Consider the following 6,131-nt stretch of genomic DNA (forward strand, 5'->3'; position numbering starts at 1 on the left):
AAATTTTCTAGAAATAATAAATAACCTTGGTTTTAGATGAATTGATGTGACTTCTATCTTTCCACATAGAAGTGATCGTTTAGCAGGGCTATATGTCTGTTCGGTCCTACTTGTTCACAACTAAACCGTGGCAAATGATCACAAGATATTAATTCTATTCTACCCTGGATACTGTCTGCAGATGGAGAAATGGGAAAAGACAGAAGAAACAGAGTCCTGAGCTCATGCAACACTGAGGCAATAACATAGGCCAACCTGGGATCCCTGGGTGGCGCAGCGGTTTAGCGCCTGCCTTTGGCCCAAGGCGCGATCCTGGAGACCTGGGTTTGAATCCCACGTCAGGCTCCCGGTGCATGGAGCCTGCTTCTCCCTCTGCCTATGTCTCTGCCTCTCTCTCTCTCTCTCTCACTGTGTGCCTATCATAAATAATAAAATAAAAAAAAAAACATAGGACAACCTCTCACTCCTTAACATAAGCAAGCCGAGGTGTAAACATAAGCATATGTTTTCCTCCATTTTGGCTCGAGAGTTATTTCTGGTATAAATATTTTTTTTTTACAACAAAAAAGAGCCTATAAGCACTATTTTTCTTAAAATGGGCCATCATTAAAAAAAAAAAAAAGGTAGAAAGGGAAAAAATACTGCTAACCATTGGGGTAAGAGAAGAAATGAGAGGGGAAGACCAATAAGCAGTGGGCGAGTCATGGTGACAGTGAGCCTGAGGCCAGCAGGAATAAAGTGACCAACAAGTTTTACCAAGAACACTCCACAGACATCACACGATGGTCACTCAACAAGAGGAAAATATCTCAATGCATCCATGAGAATAAGGTACCCATTTCAGTGGTAGAACAGAAAACGGTATTTACCCTACAGACATTCATAAGGAATAAACACTGAGGAAGATGACGAACCTTTTTTTTTTTTTCTTTTAAGTAGACTCCATGTCCAGCAGCCAGCATGGAGCCCAATGTGGGGCTTCATGAGATCAAGAGCAGAAAGCAAGAGTCTGAGGCTTAATCCAGTGAGCCCCCCAGACACCCTGATGATGATCTTTTAATACAGAAAATGAAAGTAATGATGACAACTTAGCCAAAGGAACACAGTTCTTTCAAATGGACAATCAAGTGACAATTCCAGGAGTTAAGCTCATACTCTTCTGATAGGAAATTTTTGAATCTCTTTAGATAAATGTAATTCAGAATATTTATAAACTGTATTATCCTCTCATTTAAAGGTAACCTAAGGTTTTGGGGTGCCTGGGTGGCTCAGTCGGTGAAGTGTCTCCCTTCAGCTCAGGTCATGATCCCAGGGTCCTGGGATCCAGCCCCACTTTGAGCTCCCTGCTCAGCGGGGAGCCTGCTTCTCCCTCTCCCTCTCTCTCTGCCCCTCTCCCTGGTATACTCTCTCCCTCTGATTAACAAAATCTTTCAATAAATAAATGTCAGTGAAGTTTCAAATCAACCCAAATTACTGTTAGCAAACTTGCAAAGACAACTGCATGTGCACATTGGTATGCTTTTTTCTAGGAATGTTTAGGTTTGGGATACTTTCATGTTTTCAGAAAAAGAGTTATGTTTCCATCTAAACCGAAAAGCAGGGAACAATGATGCTTTCATAAAATTTTAACATTGCAATACAAGCATTTCTGAAAAAGGAGAGAAAGGAAAGGAGACAAGCAAGACCCTGAAACCCTATAGGGTATCACGTCTGGTCGTCTGGGCCTAATGGTTTACAGCAAACCAGAACCAGGTAGCAGAGCTGCCAGTACTTCTATTGCGCAGTGGGCCTAGGTAACACCTGGTATGGATAAAAATGGGGGGGGGGGGGCAAGATTTTACTTATCAATAAGATCAAAGATACTATGAAAAGGAAGATGACGAATCACAAATCCCAAGTGTCTGGTAAAAAGGAGATAGAGCCAGCATCCATGAAAAGAGCTCAGGGATCTGAAACAGGCCTAGGGAAAACCCATTCACCTGAACAAAAGCCCTGACCAATCCTGGGCTCGCCCTGGGGCCTCAAGACTCCCCATGTCAACCACCACACACTCTCTGAGTTTAACAACCTGAGTTGATGCCTCCCAAATTCTTCACTAAGGAAATACTAAGGTTTTTATCGAAGTATTCATTAATTAACAACTTGAAAGAAACAGGTACATTTCCCATGTTCTGAAATTATTTAGGTCTTAGACTCTCTGACACGTGGATCCAATTTAAAATCTTCTAGTGGAAAAGGTGGTTGGGGCGTTAAAGCTCCCCTGAGACGCTGTCAAGGCAGATAACTTTGCTGGCCCCTGGACACCACAAACTCGGATTTCCAGTGAGCCTTTTCCCCTCCTGCTATTTACAGTCACTCAGAGCCCAGCTGACCTCCACCCAGGGAACCAGGAATGCCATCTCCTTCTATTAGAATATGCACCTGACTCCCACGCGAGAAAAACTTAGCAGGGCTGTTTCAGCGGTTGTCATTGTGCAGAGGCTCATTTGCTCAATTCCTATGAGCAAACTCAGTCATAAAGATACTTTGGCTTACTATATTACAAACAGAATTACTCCTTGAAAATAAGAAAGACTTTAGAATGAACTTGCAAATTAATTGGAGTCTATTATTTTGGAATGTGAATTGAATGTGGTTATATTTAGTTCTTTATATTTAAGTGTACAAGACTTCAGAAATACAGGAGTGTACTTAGTACCTTAAAGTAAGTTCATACAAATTTAGGGACAAAAAACAAAAACATGTTCTTACGCGAGCCGTCATTTCAGGTGTTCATGAAGTCAAACATATATATTTGAAATGATCTAACTTTCTAATGACAGTCATGCAGACAAAATTTACTGGTTCATCAAACTATAGTGCAAGTATATGAATTTATTTGTAATAAATTATCATTTTTGCATATATCAGTCAAAGCACAAGGCCTAAACACTTGCAACCAAAATGAATTATTAATTTAATTGTCACAAAACATGAGACACCTAGGTCTGGGAAATGAACAAGGGGTAGTGGAAGGGGAGATGGGTGGGGGGTTGGGGTGACTGGGTGATGGGCACTGAGGGGGGCACTTGGCGGGATGAGCACTGGGTGTTATGCTATATGTTGGCAAATTGAACTCCAATAAAAAAAATTAATTGTCACAGCCTATTTGGCTAAGTTCTATTACTATTTGTTATAATATGCAATGCATAAGGGGGAGAATCAGATTGAAAATCTAAAAAAGTAAACCGATTATTTTGTCCTGGAGAAATTAAAATACAGCAAGGTGACAAAATTAGAGCCAAGGCATTAATGTTTTAAATAGGTAAAAAAAAAAAAAAAAAAAACAATGTTTACCTTAATTTAAAGAACAGTTGTGCCCAAAGGGAAGGTTCAACCTGCTGATAAAGAGTTCCTTTGTTTCCAGATACCATGAAAAGGTCTCAATTCCCTCTCCGAGGTAGGAAGGAGAGTGGAATGGGAGCCCTTTGGCGCTGGCTTTGCTACTTGACTGTGACTCTCCCCAGCTAAGCAGGTCTACTGGGAGAGGACACTGCTGCGGGGCTCTGGGCCTTCTGACTTGGTATTTTTGTGCAGAGAGAGGGAGCGCCCCAGAAACAGGTGTCCTAAACTAGAAGGCTTCTGAAACACAGAGGTCTTTGAAATAACAATTCAATGGAAGATGCTCAGTTGAGAGGAACTCAACAGCCTGGACTACATGGGGGTCAGGACCCAGAAGATGGTGTATTTTCCCTCTTGAGGTTCCTTTCCTGATGTAGAAGCAAAACCGGATTAATGCCAGAGAAAAAGCTTAGCACCTCTCAAAGGGTAGAAAGACATGCCATGTTTCTCTTGCCTCAGTGTGGCCTCCCTCTACGTGTCAAGGGAGGAAATGAGCGGACATCAGCAAGTGTCCCTGGAGGATACAGAAAAGGTCATGGGAACCAAACAGTACATGTGGGCTCTTCCCCCTCCTGTCATAATACACAAGAGGTGTCTACTGTATTTAAGTCCTTGGAGAATAAAAATATGTATCAGGTAATGAATTATTCATTGTACGAAATGATGTGAAAACTTATTTAACCTTTTTAAATTCCTAAATAAGGGTTCCCTGGGTGGCGCAGCGGTTTGGCGCCTGCCTTTGGCCCAGGGCGCGATCCTGGAGACCTGGGATCGAGTCCCACGTCGGGCTCCCGGTGCATGGAGCCTGCTTCTCCCTCTGCCTGTGTCTCTGCCTCTCTCTCTCTCTCTCTCTCTCTCTGTATCATAAATAAATAAAAAATATATATACATTAAAAAAATTCCTAAATAAAAAGCAAAATGATACATTTGAGTTCAAAACATATACTAGTTACATAGGAGGGGAAGGATTTTCTTTTCAGTAATCATCTGATCTGTTTTCATTCAAAATTTATTTGGGGAACAAAATATACGAAGTACCTATATGTAAAGATTCTCAAGGGGAGATAATTAGTACAAGAAAGGACAATGGGATTAGAGTCAGAAAAATAACAATTCTAATATTCATTAATTAAAAACACTAAGTTTTTATTAAAAAAAAAACACTGAGTAAGTTACTACACATTCCTCAATCTCAGTCCTTAGATCTAAAAACCTGGAATAATGCTGCACTGCTAATAACAACTCAAAGTGATTACTGAGATCATGCATGTGAAAGCAACAAAAACACAGCATTACAAATGTTTTGCTTCCACTCCTTATAGACTCATGAAACAAAACTTTGACAAGTTCCAAATTAGAATTTAAGTGATAAAGAATTTGTTGAATTTGAGGAATAATGCGTTCAGGATATGTTAAATACATAGAGTTTGGCTCAAATTAAATATAATGCTGCAAAGAGAAGACCAGACATCAAAATATAAGGAGTAGGCATACATAACGCTCAGTACTTTGACAAATAGTCACGCCCAAACTAACGTGCTAAAGAAAAGACTAGGCCTGCGATAGAAGAGTCAAGCTAAACTGCTTGTAAACACAGAAAATATTGGTAAGAGCATTTTACATTTTTTAAAAAGGCAATGAAACATTTGTAAATAAGGAAGAGGTCCTTGGAGGTCCTAAGCTGCAGACTTGTACAACAAACTGCATCATTACTGACAACTTAAAAAAGTACTAAAATCCTAAAGTTTCCAGGAGTGTCTACAGAGTTTCAGATACCATCCCAGAGGATCCGGGGGTAAATATCCTCTGTCATTGAAAGAAAGAGAGAGGAATTTTCACTAGCTCTGAGTTGTACATTTTGCAGATTCAAAAAGTTTGGAAGTAGCCATACTCACCTGAGAGCTGACATTGCTCTGTCTCTGCTCAGCTAATAGAATTCAGTCCATGTGGTGAAGCTAATTATGATACGGTAGCAGGAGAGAGAAAAAAAAAGAAAAAGCCTGGCAGTTGAGGACATAATCACTGTGGTGTTATTTCTCACGACTCGGCAACCATAGTATTACTTGGGGGAAGACACAAGATGTATTTCTTTTTTAGTATCAGCAATGTTTAATTCTACACTGAGAATCTGAAAATACTGTTTAAAGTACAGGAAGAAATACACAAAGTTTACTTTTACATCATTATTTTAACTCAAACACATGTGCAGAGGTCAATCCCCTCCGAATAAACTTTTCTACTGTTTCAACTTTATTTCACAATTTCACAAATTCAAAGTCCTTCAAATTGTTGCAAATATTTTTAGAACAGAATTTTCAGAATTCAAAGGACATTAAATGTTTGTGGAAGAGTGGTATGAAATGTCCTATTCAAGGACGGAGCACCACAGACGCAAAACCTGATGAACCGGGCAGCTCGGGGGCTCAGTGGTTTAGCGCCACCTTCAGCCCAGGGCCTGATCCTGGAGACCCGGATAGGGTCCCGCGACCGGCTCCCTGCAGGGAGCCTGCTTCTCCCTCTGCCTGCGTCTCTGCCTCTCTCTCTCTCTCTCTCTGTGTGTCTATCATGAGTAAATAAATAAAATAAAAAACACGATGAACTGATGTGATAAGCATTCTAGAGGTCACATCATTAAACGAGGCCTAAAATGCAAATATAATTGTGTTTGTTACATTTTTAAAAATGACCGAAAATTACCTTTCTTTGGGGTGCCAACTCCATGATTGCCTAGTAGAGGTGTATGTAAGTGC

This window comes from Canis lupus, chromosome 16 (assembly GCF_003254725.2).
Source record: "Canis lupus dingo isolate Sandy chromosome 16, ASM325472v2, whole genome shotgun sequence".
Classification (NCBI taxonomy): Eukaryota; Metazoa; Chordata; class Mammalia; order Carnivora; family Canidae; genus Canis; species Canis lupus.